This window comes from Podarcis pityusensis (assembly GCF_964106645.2).
Source record: "Podarcis pityusensis genome assembly, chromosome: 5".
Classification (NCBI taxonomy): domain Eukaryota; kingdom Metazoa; phylum Chordata; class Lepidosauria; order Squamata; family Lacertidae; genus Podarcis; species Podarcis pityusensis.
Genome location: NC_138032.1, coordinates 8,070,262 through 8,086,847, shown reverse-complemented (window position 1 = coordinate 8,086,847; position 16,586 = coordinate 8,070,262). Strand labels below are relative to the sequence as shown.

At 47.7% G+C, this 16,586-nt stretch overlaps 1 long non-coding RNA gene across 1 annotated transcript; it reads left to right on the top strand.

Annotated features, from left to right (window-relative positions):
- The first annotated feature begins 1,063 nt into the window (after positions 1–1,063).
- On the top strand, positions 1,064–10,184 carry LOC308478553. Its single transcript, XR_013987146.1, has 3 exons — positions 1,064–1,122; positions 2,909–3,024; positions 9,883–10,184. It is a non-coding gene; the product is annotated as an uncharacterized lncRNA (long non-coding RNA).
- The last annotated feature ends 6,402 nt before the right edge of the window (positions 10,185–16,586 follow it).

Genomic DNA, 16,586 nt, shown 5'->3' with positions numbered 1-16,586 from the left:
ACAATGAAATGGGAGGAATCTGCTCATTCCTTTAAATTACTCAGTGTAGTGAAAGGCGAGGCATCCCTGCCTCTTCTCGCCCCTCTCCTCCCAGTCAGCTGCCTCACTGTGCAGAATCCAGCCTCAGCTGCAACAAAACATCTCTCTCCCATATTGATCATTCCTGCCACAGCAAGCGCTGTAACCTTCCAACGGTTTGACTTCGCCCCATGGGCATAGCCAGGATTTATATTACCAGGGGGTGGGGGGTGCAGGAAACCCACCTGTCAACATCCTCTGTCTAGCAGATTTGGAATGAAAAGTCTCTACGACAGTTGTTTTAAATTACTTTCTTTTGACCCCAAGTGCTCAGAAAAACCTGTCAAAATCTTTCTACAATTTCTACTTTTAGTTAAGTATTTTTCTTTATTTACTTGATTCAGGAGGGGCAGCTGCCTGCTCCCTGACTTCATCCATGTCCCAGAGGCTGCTCCCACTGGCCAGTCTGGCAGCCACATTCTGGACCTTTGGTGGGCTAAATGATCTGGATCTTGTGGGTCTCAGGAAGCCCCTTTTCCCCTTTCCTTACCTCTCCCTGAGATCTCATAAATGCTCTTTGTCCTTTCCCATCCCCCTTTATTTTTACAGAATGGACACCCTTGTCCCTCAGCCGTGCCCTGACAGTGCAGTGCTTTTGACATCTGCTGTGTTCCTTCCTCCTCTGTGCATTGCCACTGTCAGGTAAAGACATTTTTACTTTTGAAAAGCCTTCGCTTACGATAGGCAAAGGCCATCACTCAGAAGTTCCTCAGAGTTAGTTTTTCCTCTCCTTGGGGGCTGCTGGAGTGTGCCGTTTCCATTTACTGTCTTTAAGACTGCTGATATATTTACTGCTTTGATCACTACATTTCTAGATGACTGAATAGAGTTGGATGGGGGGAGCAAGCAAATGAGTAACCAAATAAACGATTTCAATTATTCGTATCCCATGTTTCCATCGGGCTGGTGTCCAAGGCAGCTTATGTAACAATTAAAAATCAATGCAGAAAAGCCTGAAACACATCATATCAATAAACCAATTTAGAAACTCATCAGCGTAACAACAGGTGGTTTAAAAAAATCCACAGCCAGCAAAAAGCTTTGGTGAGTTATTCTTTTCGTCTGCCCTGATCCTTCCAACATTATGCTTCATGTGGTGGTGGGGAAGTTCTATTATGATCAGAGGGAGAAAAAAAGAGTCTCCCTATCCATTTCTCAACACCATAATTTTCTACACCTCTTAGCATGTCCCCCACCCCCTTCCCCAAACTCTTCTTTTTTTCCAAACTAAAAAGCCCTCAACAGTCTAACTTCCAACCCCTTGGTCATTGTGGCTGTCCTTTTCTGCAACCTGAAGATTCCTCTTGTGCTTTAACTTGCCCATGGCAATCCATGCTCTGGTAACTTCCATATTAGACTGCTGCAATGCACTCTACATGGGGTTGCAGCTAGACTGGTGACTAGGAGTGGCTGCCAAGACCACATAACATTGGTCCTGAAAGACCTACATTGGCTCCCAGTACATTTCTGAGCACAATTCAAAGTGTTGGTGCTGACCTTTAAAGCCCTAAACAGCATCAGCCCAGTATACTTGAAGGAACATCTCCATCCCCCATCATTCACTGAGGTCCAGCGCCGAGGGCCTTCTGAGGGTTCCCTCACTGTGAGAAGCAAAGTTACAGGGAACCAGGCAGAAGACCTTCTCAGTAGTGGCGCCCACTCTGTGGAACGCCCTCCCATCAGATGTCAAGGAAATAAACAACTATCTGACTTTTAGAAGACATATGAAAGCAGCCCTGTTTAGGGAAGTTTTTAATGTTTGGTGTTTTATTGCATTTTTAATATTTTGTTGGAAGCCACCCAGAGCAGCTGGGGAAACCCAGCCAGATGGGTGGGGTATAAATAAATTTATTATTATTATTATTATTATTATTATTATTATTATTTGGAAACATCAACAGGTTCGAAATGAGGCAACCAGATTATTGGCTAGGGTTGCCTTGAGAACTCAGATAAACTCCTGTTCTAAAAAATCTGGACTGGCTGCCAGATAAATTTAATTTGCTCACACTGGAGTTTAAAGCCCCCAAAATAACTTAGGTCCCAAATATCCTAAAGATTACCTCCTTCCCTAAAGACCCTCCAAGGTTTTAGGATCAACTTGGGGGACCCTCTAGGTAGTTCCACCTCCCTAACATATTCAGGGTAGTGGCAGCCCCTAAGTTGCAGAACTCCCTCCCCACAGAGGTGTGCTTGGCAACTTCACCATGCAGTTTTCAACAAATGCTGAAGACGAACCTCTTTAACTGACCTTTGACACCTAAAAAGTGTGTTTTCAAGGCCCGCCACATTCTTGTGACTGTCATCTGTTTTAACTGTTTTAAATCCTGGATCTTAAATTGTTGTAACCCACGCTGAGACCTTCTGGTGATGATGAGGATGGTAAATTGTGATGCTGCTGTTGGCATCCATCTGTCTCAAAAGACAATGGAGTTTGCCTCCAGGGGAAAAGTCAAAGCAAAGTGACCTTCCCAGGGCGCAAGCCTGGGCAGTGTGTATGGGGGTGGGGTCCTGGGCTGCCCAGACAACAAGACCTTCTCAGTCTCACTGATGTGATCCAAAGGAAGGCAGGGCAATACGTTTGGCACCAACCTGACTGCAGGAATTGCTGCAAGGAGATGTACAAGGCTCCATCCAACCACCTTGGGGACTCCACTCCAGATTTGTGTAGGGTTTACTCAGAAAACTCTGGTCCTAGACCTCCACTGCCTTGTAGAACATCTCTGGGGAATTATGATGAATAAGATGGTTTTACTGTACCTGGGGAGGCAAGGCATGGTGGCTTCTCACACCTGCTGCCCTCCCCATCCTTTTGTCTATTCCTTCACAGCACACCTGTTCATGACCACAGATTGGGGAGAGGGATGGATGGAAAGACTGGAGGCAGGAAAAGGCAGGAGAGAACCTACTGCTGCCTCATCTGGTTAAAGCGGTGGTGAATCTAAGGTACAGGGAGAATCTCTCAATCGCATCCTAGCCGGTTTACTTATCTCAACGCTCTTTGATGTGAGGTTAACAGAGAAGGGGACAAAAGGCCCCATTTGCAATTAGATGGAATCTCTGCACTGGAGCGCTTCAATTAGAATGCAGCTTTGGTTTACAAACACACACGAACACACACCTGTCTCCAGTCAAGCTGTAAAGAGAAATGAACCCCTTTTGGACTGAGGAAACAATGAAGTGGGAGAACGACTGATCTCAAAAGCAGCGTTAAGTCTATTTTATGTTTTGCTGCCTCTTTTATGGGCAAAGGCTCCAGGTTATGCGGCAATGAAAGGTACAGTTCCTGGGATGGTTTGCAGGGAACCTTGACAGTTAAAAGTGGTGTGGAAGAGTTTTAAATGAATAGTGTGGATAAGCCCTATGACACGCTGCAGGGCTTGGGTGGCAGATGTAGCGGGGACACAGGGAAGGCACCTTGTTGTAGAAACTGTTCCCTGGAAGCAGAATGCTTGAAAACCACTGAACTTCTGTGTGTGTGTGTGTGAGAGAGAGAGAGAGAGAGAGAGACAGAGAGAGAGAGATTTCCCCAGGATGAACATAAGCTTATGCCTTCTTCCTCATCTTCTTCTTTTAAGTCCAATGAGAGAGAGAGACGTAAAGGTGCCACTGGGCTGTCTGCAGTCCATTCCCTCTGATTGCAAAACCCTCTCCTCTAACCATCTTTAGAAACTGGTGCCTGGGTTTGATTTCAATTTTCCTCTTCCCTCCAAGTCCCTTTTCCCTTGTGTGTTGGTTCCCTTGTGTTTTTCAGGGGGTTTTTTTATAGATTGTAAACCGATGGCTGCACGTACGCGGGTGGTGCTGTGAGTTAAACCACAGAGCCTAGGGCTTGCTGATCAGAAGGTTGGCAGTTCGAATCCCCATGACAGGGTGAGCTCCCGTTGCTCGGTCCCTGCTCCTGCCAACCTAGCAGTTCGAAAGCACGTCAAAGTGCAAGTAGATAAATAGGGACCGCTCCGGCAGGAAGGTAAACGGCGTTTCCGTGCGCTGCTCTGGTTCACCAAAAGCGGCTTAGTCATGCTGGCCACATGACCCGGAAGCTGTATGCCGGCTCCCTCGGCCAGTAAAGCGGGACGAGTGCCGCAAACCCAGAGTCGTCCGTGACTGGACCTAATGTTCAGGGGTCCCTTTACCTTTACCTTTAAGCTGTTCTGAGAGCCTTTTGGGCTGAAAAGCCAGGTACAAATGTGCCAAATAAATAAATAAACAATCCTACTGGTGGCTGCATGGTTGTGAAGAAATGGCACTCTGCTCATAGAATCATGAAATCATAGAACTGTAGAGTTGGAAGGGAACCCTGAGGGTCATCTAGTCCGATCCCCTGCAATGCAGGAATTTCAACTAAAGCATTCAGAGCAGGCGGCCACCCTCTGCTTAAAGACCTTCAAGGAAAGAGAGTCGACCAGCTTCCGAGGGAGACTGCTCCACTGTTGAAAGAAACCTTTAAAAAACCACCCCCAAAAACACTTTTGTTCCATGATGAAGAACCAGTCTGTTCCGGCTTGCTAAAGGCCCAGCTTTCCAGCAGCCATCAGATTATATATATATATATATATATATATATATATATATATATATATATATATATATATTTAAGCCTCCCTCCTGGGAATGTTTGGGAAGAAGAGAAGATCCCCAAGAGGCGCCCGTCTGCGCTCCAGGCCCTGCGCGCTGCTTGGAGAAGCGCCTTGTCTCTCGGGGCGAAAAGCGCCGGCGTCACCGGAGCCTCTCTCCGCGGTGGCGAGCGGGAGTCTGGGCCCGGGGCAGGATCCCACCTCCAGCCCCCTAGTTCACATCTGGTCCTGCTGAAATCCAAGCCGAGCCTGGGAAGCGCCGCTGCTTTGCGCGTGGCTCAAAAGAGCCATTTCACCCCCTTCCTCCTCCTCGCTCGGTCCCAAACAAGCTGGGGGGCTGGAGAGGCTCCTGTCGTCGGCCCCTTCCTCTCCTTCCTTCCTTCCTTCCTTCCCTGCCCGCCCTTGGCCCCGGGGGCAACGAGTGCCTTCCTGCTGCCCGCTCGCCCGGGCTCCCCCGAGCCTCCCTCTTTCCTTGCAGTCTGGCACCTGATTCCACTCCAGAGGGTCCGTAGCTGCTGTTGTCTTTTGGGTAGGGAGGGAGAGGGCAGGATCTGGTAACAAAGAGGACACCGCGCTTTGTGTGCGTTTCTAGCGCAGCTGGCGCCAGTTTTGCCCAACCTGGCGCCCTCCAGCTCTTTTGGGGGGACGAGAGCGAGATGAGCGCGGAACTCCAGAGTCGCCCGCGACTGGACCTAACAGTCAGGGGTCCCTTTATCTTTACAACTGGGGCTGATAGGAGTTGCAGTTCCCCCCAAAACTGTGCCCTCCAACATTTATCCATTGAAAATAGGGACGTCCTATTTCATAATAATATTTTTATTATTTATATCCCACCCACCTGACTTGGTTGCCCAAGCCACTCTGGGCAGCTTCCAACATACAGTGGTACGTCGGGTTACATACGCTTCAGGTTACAGACTCCACTAACCCAGAAGTTGTACTTTGGGTTAAGAACTTTGCTTCAGGATGAGAACAGAAATCGTGCTCTGGCGGCACGGCGGCAGCAGGAGGCCCCATTAGCTAAAGTGGTGCTTCAGGTTAAGAACAGTTTCAGGTTAAGAACAGACCTCCGGAACGAATTAAGTACTTAACCCGAGGTACCACTGTATATAAAAACATAATAAAACATTAAACATTTTAAAACTTCCCTATACAGGGCTGTCTCCAGTTGTCTTCTAAAGGTTGTATAGTTATCTCCTTGGCTGGGGGGACGGGGACACATAACTCCATAGCCTCCCACATTTCTCCGATGAAAATAGGGATGTCCCAAGAAAAAGCGGGACATCCTAGGATCAAATCAGAAATTGGGACGGGGTCTGTAAATCCGGGGCTGTCCCCAGAAAATAGGGATACTTGGAGGGTCTGCCCAAAACAACCGGAGGGTGCCAAGATGAGGAAGCCCTCTCTGGTTCCACACCACGGACTGACCACGAAAGTCATGGGGCAAAGGCCAGAGGATCTTAAAATCATAGAATTGTAGAGTTGGCAGGGACCCCAAGGGTCATCTAGTCCAACCCCCAAATGAACGAATTCCTATGCCCCACAAATAACCCAGAGGTGCATTTTAAATAAAAGCACACATTCTACTCATGTAAAAACACGCTGATTCCCGGACCATCTGTGGGCTGGAATGAGAAGGTGATTGGGCCGCATCCGGCCCCCGGGCCTTAGGTTGCCTACCCCTGGACTAGATCCTCAAGGTCCCTTCCAACTCTATGATTCTATGATCTCCAAAGAGCTCTGTCTTTTGATGGGATGAAAGAAGCACCCCCCGGTGATTAAGCTGCCTGAATTCACCAAAGTCAGCTGATTAAACAAATCTGAGTTGATTAATTGCACGAGCTTAAATTAATCAATTAAATCTGCATCAAAATGCGTATGAATAAAACAACAGCTTTGAAGAACACGTCCATTGTTTCAGCAGATCACAATCTTAAGAAGAACGAAGAAGATATCCCTCTTCTAGGACTGTGGTTGTCAGCTGAAGCTTTTATATTAAAACATAATTAACTTTTAATATGTGTGCGTATATATAAATAAATAAAATATGCATTCCAATTAAGTACAGGGCACACCTTTTTTTTTTTTAGTCAAGTCAAAGTTTGTTTGTTTCTAATCTGTTTCTCTTTATGACTATACTCGCAATTTATTGCAATACGTCTTATTGCTTCTAGACGTAGACTTTGCATGGACAAGTATACAAAATATGCAAAATACAGTAGGTTATATATTTATGTGTATGCATCTGGATAATAATAGAATCATAGAGTTGTAGAGTTGGAAAGGACCACAAGGGAAAGTTAGATGACCCTCATGGTCCCTTCCAACTCTACAATTCTATGATTATATAAAGGGAATCTATGACTGGGAGTCCTGAAGGGATTTTATCATGGATTCACCATTCTAACAGAGGGCCTGGATGCAAATAGCATCTCATGCTGGGAAGTTTGAGGAGGGTGACCAAGATGAAGAATGTTTGAGGGAGTTGGGTATGTTTTGCCTGGAAAATAGGGGACAGAGAGGAGACATGATAGCCATCTTCAGATATCTAAAGGGTTGTCACATGGAAGATGGAGCAAGCAGCTTGTTTTCTGCTGCTCCAGAGGGGAGGACCCAAACCAGTGCCTTCAAGTTGCAAGAAAGGAGATTCCGACTAAGTATCAGGAATGACTTTCTGATGATAAGAGCTGTTTGACAGTGGAACAAACTCTCTTGGGCGGTGGTGGAATCTCCTTCATTGGAGGTTTTTAAACAGAAGGTAAAGGTAAAGGGACCCCTGACCATTAGGTCCAGTCGTGGCCGACTCTGGGGTTGCGGCGCTCATCTCGCTTTATTGGCTGAGGGAGCCGGCGTACAGCTTCCGGGTCATGTGGCCAGCATGACTAAGCTGCTTCTGGCAAACCAGAGCAGTGCACGGAAACACCGTTTACCTTCCCGCAGGAGTGGTACCTATTTATCTACTTGCACTTTGACGTGTTTTTGAACTGCTAAGTTGGCAGGAGCAGGGACTGAACAACAGGTGCTCACCCCGTCACAGGGATTCAAACCACAGACCTTCTGATCGGCAAGTCCTAGGCTCTGTGTGGTGAGCCAGTGTGGTGTAGTGGTTAAGAGCAGTGGTCTTGTAATCTGGTGAACCGGGTTCGCGTCTCCACTCCTCCACAGGCAGCTGCTGGGTGACCTTGGGCCAGTCACACTTCTCTGAAGTCTCTCAGCCCCACTCACCTCACAGAGTGTTTGTTGTAGGGGAGGAAGGGAAAGGAGAATCTTAGCCGCTTTGAGACTCCTTAAAGGGAGTGAAAGGCGGGATATCAAATCCAAACTCTTCTTCTTCTTCTTCTTCTTCTTCTGTGGTTTAACCCACAGCGCCACCCACGTCCCTTTTTTAAACAAAAAGTGGATGCCAATTTGCCATAGATTCTTTAGCTGAGATTCCTGCATTTGCAGGAGGTTGCAGCTGACCCTTGAGGCCCCTTCCAACTCTACAATTTTCGAATTCTATGATTGGATGGCCCCAGGTTCTAGGATTTTGATAGGGAGCATTGTGTTCCAGTGAAGGAAAAGCTCCTGCAGGAACTAGAGGCCTTTTCTTTCCAGCAGCAACAACTTCAATATCTCTCCATTAAAATTCCCATCCCGCCTTGGAGATGCCTCTGTTCCTCAGTGCCAAGATCTGTGGTGTAGAGGGTGTTCTTGGGCCCATCCTTACTTCTGCTTCTCCCATGCTTAGAAAACACGCGTCCGATAAGTTTTCCACTTGTCCCACGCTTTCGAGGCAAGAGCCCGAGAGATTTCACCTCTCCCCTACCGCTTCCCCCCAGAAAAACCACTCTATAGCGCAATTGCCGTTTGCTCCAATTCAGCGCTAAACCCCAGGTTTCCCCAGAGGGGAAGTGCAAACGAGCTTTGGCTAAGCTCATCATCTCTTGGTTCTTGTGGTAGCCTGAGCATCCCAGGAGAACGCTGCTCCCCAGAGGGCCTGGAAAGGGCTCTGCTTGCCAAAAGACAAAAGAGTACTGCTTTGATGAAGACTTGCCAGGATTGTTTGGGAGATGGTGCAAGATTATTTCCAGGGTGGCGCAGCCCGAGACTTGCCCCAGCCATGGCTTCCTTCAGCTGCCCGCCTTTGGAGGAAATTTTATATTTTTTAATTATTTTGATGGGGTGCCTGTTTCCCCTCTTAGTTTTGTGTTAGAAATCTCCAACACAACTCCTTTGCCATTCAGTTGGTTGCTGAGTTCTCCCCTTCCCCGCCTAGTCCCCTCTCCCTCTCTCCCTCTCCTGTCTTCCTCTTGAGTCTTATTATGCCAAAGGAAAACAGTTTCCAAGTCAAATCTCTGAGTTGCAGCATGCAGGTGAAGACTCATTTGACTTTCAAATCTCTGAGAACCAGAGAGGTATCTTCTCTTCTGATACAAACAAACATCTCAGGTAGAGGCAGCTGGCAAGGTGGGGGGGAGGGAGGTGGGGAGGTTGGCGGGCTGTGAATCCATTTTTGGCACTTTGTTTCAGTTTTAGGTTTCAGAGGGTTTTCCCCATCCTTTTATTATGGGCTCTTTCTGCTTTCGACAGCCTGTGTTCTCTCCACGCAGCTGGGGTGACCGCCACCAGCTTCCCCCTACTCCTTGCGCATCCTTCTTACATTTAAAAACAAGCAGGCAGGCAGAAATTCAATTGGTGAAGATGAGATTGAAAGCATCCTTTTTCATTTTCAATTCATCACCATTTGTCATCTTGTCTGAATTGAGAATGGCTAGCTTTAACTCTGGTTTCTCTCCAGAGGATCATAAACCACGGTTTGTAATGGGGTTGTTCAGACAAACCACTGAAAAATTTGAGTTAGCCACAGTGTGTATGAAACAACAATCTACAGTTGCTGATTCTCCGGTTGGTGGTAGCCTTGGATATTTTGTCTCTTCACCTACATGGCTTGGCTCCTTTGTATGAGTTGTATTAATGTATCTATGTGCTGTATTCAACTGCATTCTATATTGAATAGATCCATTAAATTAATGTTAAATTAATGTACTTAAGTTAGCCATGTTAAGTATAATTGGTTTAATTGACAATGAAACGGTGAATGCCTGTGTATTGCTGAAAAGGCTTCAACATGGGGATTTTTCATGGGGCTATATTAAAGCCAAGAATGGTCTCTTTGAGCTTTAACTGTGTTGATGATTAACTGTTGTTGTTTTCTGCTAGCTAACATGTGAGTGTTTAACCTTAGATCACATGGGAGGCTATTGAATTGCAAATCACCGTTTTGAAGGGAGTTGCCCTTGAGTCTTTTGTTCCCTGGCTCCATGGAGTAAGGATATGAATGAAGCTCTCCAGGAAAACTTCTTCAGGCAGAATGGATGCCGTTAGGAGAGTGACCTTTGCTTCTAGGTCTGTTTGGATTAGTTCATATTTTGTAAGATGCTAAGCCTATGTCTTGGACTGGCGCCTGTCTTATGGAGCTGTTTGGATGTATCATTTGATATTTTAATTCTGTTGTGAAGAAAGTTCTGCAAGTAAATTTTAATTAAACTTATGGGCCCTGACAATGTTTTATTTCCAAAAAGGAGTCAGTTTTCATGCATCCAGTCACTCCAAACTGCACAGTATACTGCACAGTTTAATTAAGCCATGTCCATTCATTTCAATGGGTCTAACCTATGCCTAACATTGGATACACCCTACCTCTGCTTTTCTCCCCTGACATAAGGACTAGAAACTTGCTTTTAAAAACAAAACAAATCCCTGAAAGAAGAGATGCTGGTTTATGAGCCAGCCCTCTCCCCCTCTCCCTCAGTCCCCAATTTCTATGTTTCCACAGCAATCCCACAAAACTACAGGGTGCAAGAAGTTCTGGGCTGCAGCGAGAGCTGTGAGCTGTGCTTTAGTACATTTCAAGGCATTTGCATTTAATTTAAAAACAGTGAGGAGGGGTCATTTGGATTCACCGATAGATTCATGAATCACAGTCACGTGTGGATTTTAAATACAATTTCCATCTGAGCTGTCGCCCACCACATGGTCTTCAGCGTAGCAGCAGGAAACGCAGAGACAGCTGCTGAGTTTTAATTCGGAAACCTTTCAAGCTGCCTCCCATGTTGAGGTCATGTTGGAAGAACCCGTGACAGTCTGCGGAGAACAGGCAAAGCGGAATAGCTCTCTCTCCCCCACCTCAATTAAGTTTTGAAGAACCTGCTGGGAGGCCTGCTTAGGACTGAGCTGTGAACCCCAAAGAACTGAATGGGACTCATGTGCAGCCATTTCCAGCACAATCCTTCCCACTGAGATTCAGAATGGGGGGTGCCATGTCTGCATGCCCTTCTCCTGATGCCATCCAGAACAGGGCTTACTCCTGCGTAGTTGTGCTGAGGATGATGCCCTTGAGGCGTTGGGGAGGGCGAGAAAAGAGGCTTAGCCTTTGGCCAGTCAAATAATAAGTGTTTCTTTTATATAAGTATCAAGTTCTCAGAACAGCCATGCCAACTGTTCTTTCCCCCTTTTAAAGATGTGTTTATTGAGTTTTCAAAAACAGCAACGTACAAACAGCAAAGAGCAATGGCTGTGTGGGGCATGTCATTGTTGTGGCTGGCTTCCTTCTGTCTCGAGAGACAATGGAGTGTGCACCTCCGGGGCCAAGTTTAACTGCTTCATCAGCAGTACCAAAGTGACATCCCTGGGGCGCAAAACTGGGCAGTGTATTTTGGAGTCCTGGGCTGCCCAGGTGACAAGATGCTTCCCTTTGCCTCACTGCTGTGGTCCAAAGGAAAGTGAAGAAATGTGTTTGGCACCAGCTTGGCTGCAGGAGTTGCCAGTAGGAGGTGTACAAGACGCCATCCAACCAACTTAGGGACTTCACTCCAGATTTGTGTAGCGTTTGTGTCTTAGCCTTTTCTTCTCTTGAAGATATCCCACAAGGCAGTGGAGGTTTAGGGTCAGATTATTGCTTGTCCTAGATGGGCCACCTTCCCAGGTGGGCAAACCTCATCCACCCCTCACTTCCTTCTACAGTGTGTGCAGAAACCGCCTTCTTGACTTTTGGACCCACTATTGGTCTCGTCCCTTCAGTCCACGAGAGCCTGTCTTCACGTGCAGAGGAAGTCCTTGATTCACTGAGCACTTGAGACCCATCGGCTACCCTCACCCGGTTTAGCCAGCCAGTCAAAGCCATTGCTGGCAGCATCCAGGAGCCACAGGTGAGAGCTGAGTGCAGGGTGGGGACCAAAGGTGGACAAGCTACTGCAAAAGGTTCACAATGAGTCCCCCACCAGAGGGGATTGCCCCTCCCCTAACACTCCATACACCTTATTAAGATGCATACACCTTATACAAACATTATTAGAGATTCAGGTAGGTAGCCGTGTTGGTCTGATGCAGTCAAAATAAATAAATAAAATTTTAAAAATTGTCCAATAGCACCTTAGAGAAAAACTAAGTTTGTTCTGGGTATAAGCTTATGCACACAAAAGCTTATACCCAAAACAAACTTAGTTGGTCTCTAAGGTGCTACTGGACAATTTTTTAAACATTATTACAGTTTGAATAAGGGACGTGGGTGGTGCTGTGGGTTAAACCACAGAGCCTAAGACTTGCCGATCAGAAGGTTGGCGGTTCGAATCCCTGTGACAGGGTGAGCTCCCGTTGCTCTGTCCCTGGCTCCTGCCAACCTAGCAGTTCAAAAGCACATCAAAGTGCAAGTAGATAAATAGGTACCGCTCCAGTGGGAAGGTAAACGGTGTTTCCGTGTGCTGCTCTGGTTCGCCAGAAGCGGCTTAGTCATGCTGGCCACATGACCCGGAAGCTGTACTCCGGCTCCCTCGGCCAATAAAGTGAGATGAGCGCCGCAACCCCAGAGTCTGCCACGACTGGACCTAATGGTAAGGGGTCCCTTTACCTTTACCTTTACAGTTTGAATAAAATAACTGGAAGGTTCAGCATACTTTTGCAGACATCAGAGCCAGCGTGGCAGAGTGGTTAGAAGTTTGGGAACCTGTTTATCCAGCTGTGAAAGGCCATTGGTACAAAGATGGCTTTAGTCGTTGCTGGAAAGTGCAGACAGTGGGCACCTGAATGCTTTTCCGAGAAATGGACCCATCCCACTGGGAGCCCTGTTCTGAGTTCCTGCAGGTTTGGCTCCTCACAGACCCCAGTAACCTATCAGTTACGCAAGGAATCAGGCGGTCTCTCAAGGGCCTTCTTTGGTCTCCTGCTTCTGTGAAGTTTTGTGGCACGAATAATGCTCTTGCCTTCTGGAGCATTCCTGAGCCTGAAGAGTGTTATCCTGGGCTTGCATCTTAAATAGAAGCATAAGCATCTCTCCTGCACTTTCAGATTTGGCAGTAATTCAATTTGCATTTCTGCTCGCTGCCTTCTTCATATCTCAATACCGATAGAAGACGGAGGTGGGGGAGGCAGGAGAAAAGGAGGAGGACTCCACAAACAAAAGGCAGACTTAACCACATGGGAGTCCCCCTCTGCCTGCACTACAAATGTATTGTTCTTCATGTTGTTATCTGCTCCGAGGCTTTGGAGATAGCAGGGTGTTAGAAAACTTAAAAGAATCGAGGCAAATCCTGGTGGATTAAGGGAGGCTTGCACAGGCAAATGGCCTCCACATGGTCCCTTCTGACTGTCCCTGGGTAGAGGGGATGTGTATAGAATGGCACACTAAAGCAAGCATTCCCAAGCTGGTGCCTTCTGGGGATTTAGGACTACAGCTCCCATCAGCCCCCAGCCAGAACAGCTGCAGGAATACCAGACCTGGAATACTGTGTCCAGTTCTGGGTGCCACAATTTTAAAAGGATGTTGACAAGCTGGAATGTGAGCAGAGGAGGGCAACCAAGATGATTCAAGGGTCTGGAAACCAAGCCATATGAGGAATGGCTGAAGGAGCTGGGTATGTTTATCCTGGAAAAGAGGAAACTGAGAGGAGACATGATAGCCATCTTCAAGTATCTCAAGGGCTGTCACATGGAGGATGGAGCAAGCTTGTTTTCTCCTGCTCTGGAGGGTAGGACCAGAACCAATGGTTTCAAGTTACAAGAAAGAAAGGAGGAAGACCTTTCTGACAGTAAGAGCTGTTTGACAGTGGAACCAGCGGCGTAGCGTGGGTTGTCAGCACCCGGGGCAAGGCAAGTAATTTGCACCCCCTAACCCGGGGCAAGGCAAGTAATTTGCGCCCCCTAACCCCTAACCTGCCACCGCTGCCAGCTTCTTCTTGCTGCTGCCTGGTCTGGTCTGGTGTGGTTCTCTCCCGCGCTCAGCGCTGCGCTGGGCGGCCGCTGCACTGTTCCTCCCCCAGATAGTCCCTCGCTCTCTCTCCGCACCGCACGCCTGGCACCCACCCCCTCCACAGTGGGCGGCAACCCAGCGGCTCGGATCGGATTCGCACAGCCAGCACTGCAGTGAGAGTGAGTGAGTGAGCCAGGTAGGGGCAGAGAGCTGCGAGTGCGAGCGCCCCCCCCAGATGTTGCGCCCGGCCCCCCCTGCACCCCCCACGCTACGCCACTGAGTGGAACAGTCTCCCTCAGGAGGTGGTGGATTCTCCTACTTTGGAGGTTTTGAAGTAGAGGTTGGATGGCCATCTATCATGGATGCTTTAGCTGAGATTCCTGCATTTCAGGGGGTTGGACTAGATAACCCTCGGGATCCCTTCCGGCCCTACAATTCTGTGATTCTATGATTCTGGGTAGGGCTGCAGAAATATTCCTGCCTGAAACCCCTGATAATTTGAGTCCTGCCCTGATTCACACCCACCCACCAATGGTAGAAGACAACATGATTTGATTCCCTTACGCCTGCCAATAGTGACTGGACAAAATCACCAAGCTGCTATCTCATTAGGGATGCTTCAAGAGGAACATTTACGGAATGTCTTTTACGATTTGTTTTTGGGGAGGTTATACAATGTGGAGTCAAGCTACTGCTGTCAGGTCAGAACATAAGAAGAGCTTGCAGGGTCAGGCCAGCATCCAGCATCCTGTTCTCACAGTGGCCATCCAGATGCCTGTGGGGAACCCGCAAGCAGGATCCGAGCACAAGAGCAACTCTCCCCTCCTGTGATTTCCAGTAGCTGGTATTCAGAAGCATTGCTGCATCTGTAGCATAGCATATCTATCATGGCTAGAAGCCACTGATAGCATTATCCTTCATGAATTTGTCCAATCCTCTTTAGTGGTGGGCTATTGTTTCTGTTTGTTACTATGAAGCTGTCCCAGAAACTCCAGCGGGTGCAGAATGCAGCAGCGAGGCTCCTCACGGGGTCCCTGCTATGGGAGCATATTCACCCAGTGCTTCTGCACTGGCTCCCGGTGCAGTACAGGGTCAGATTTAAGGTGCTGCTTTTGACCTTTAAAGCCCTTCACGGCCTAGGACCCTTGTACCTACAGGACCGCCTCTCCTGGTATGCCCCACGGAGAGCCTCAAGGTCCATAAATAGCAACACCTTAGAGGTCCCAGGCCCTAAGGAAGTCAGATTAGCCAGAACCAGAGCCAGGGCCTTCTCAGTGATGGCTCCAGCCTGGTGGAACGCTCTCTCTCATGAGACCAGGGCTCTGCGGGATCTGATTTCTTTCCACAGGGCCTGTAAGACAGAGTTGTTCAACTTGATCCCCTCCCCCTCCCCCTCTTTCCTTTTTCCTTTCTCCTTCTGTGATGGAACTCCTATTTGGGGACTTCCCTGGCTTTTTTCTGGCCCATGTAGGACCAGTCTGGATAGTTGGCCTTGGTGAAGATTTAACGTTTTCATTCCCAAAAAGTTTTTGATTTGAGTTTCTACTGAAATGAGGCTGCATTTTAATGTTGTATTTTAATCTTGTTTTTAAGTTGTATTTTAATCAATTGTTTTTATACCTGGTGTTAGCCGCCCTGAGCCCGGTTGTGTTTTTATATTGCAAAAGAATCCTCAGACCCCTGTAATCCTCGGATGAAGGATGGTATAGAAATGTTAATAATAATAAATAGTAATAATAATAATAGCATCCATCCAAGTGACTGGACATGCCTGCCTCCCTGGGAGTGAGCTGTGCTGTCTGTGTGCCTTTTCCAGGGTACAGCTGGTTGACATTTCCAATTGTCCTGATTTAGGCTGCGCTTGCAAACTGCGTTATATATATATATATCGGGCTTCATTTTCTGTTGTGTTGTTTTTTCTTGATATTGGTTTTTATGGCTCTTATGAGCAGCCCTGGGAATTCTCTTGGAGTGAAGGGCAGCATAAAAATGGCTTCAAAGACATAAAGGCTCCGCTGGCTGCTGGTGTTTAATGCAGGACAACTCTCTGCCTCTCCTCTTCCACAACAGCTAAACTCAACGGCTCAATGCTCTCTGCTGGTTTAAGCTGCAAGCGCAGAGCCAGTAAGAGTTGGTGCCATTGCTGTCCTCCCAGGCCTTCTGCCCTCACCAAGCCTCCAATCAAACTGCCTCTCCCCCCCCCCCAGTCTTCTTTAGAACATACTTCATTGCTCCAGTTAATTCATTTATATTCATTTTCTTACATTTATATCCATACACCTTTCTTCCACCCTTCAACCCAAGGTGGAATACATGCATACCTGTCAACTGCCCTGGGGGAAAATGGGCCATCCCGTTTTTTTCTCCTGAGCAGCCAAAATGGCTGCCACAATCTTACACAATTTTGGGCTGCACTTTTGGGGGGCATGGCACCTCAAAACATGCAGTTATGGGCACTGTGCATGAAAAAGCATGTTTTTTGGGGGGGTAGGATCTCCTGTGGGTCACATGACTTGCACGGGAGTGCAGAACCAGAAGATGGCATCCTAGATTTGGGGCGTGTCGGAAGGTATGTGTCGACATGAAGGGCCGCAAGTCCAGCTGGCTATCCCCGGCTGGGCTGTCTCCTTCCAGCCGTCCTGCTGCGAAGACCCATCGCCTCTGCTCCAACGTAAATCAGCGACCCGGGCTTCAAAGCCAGGGCA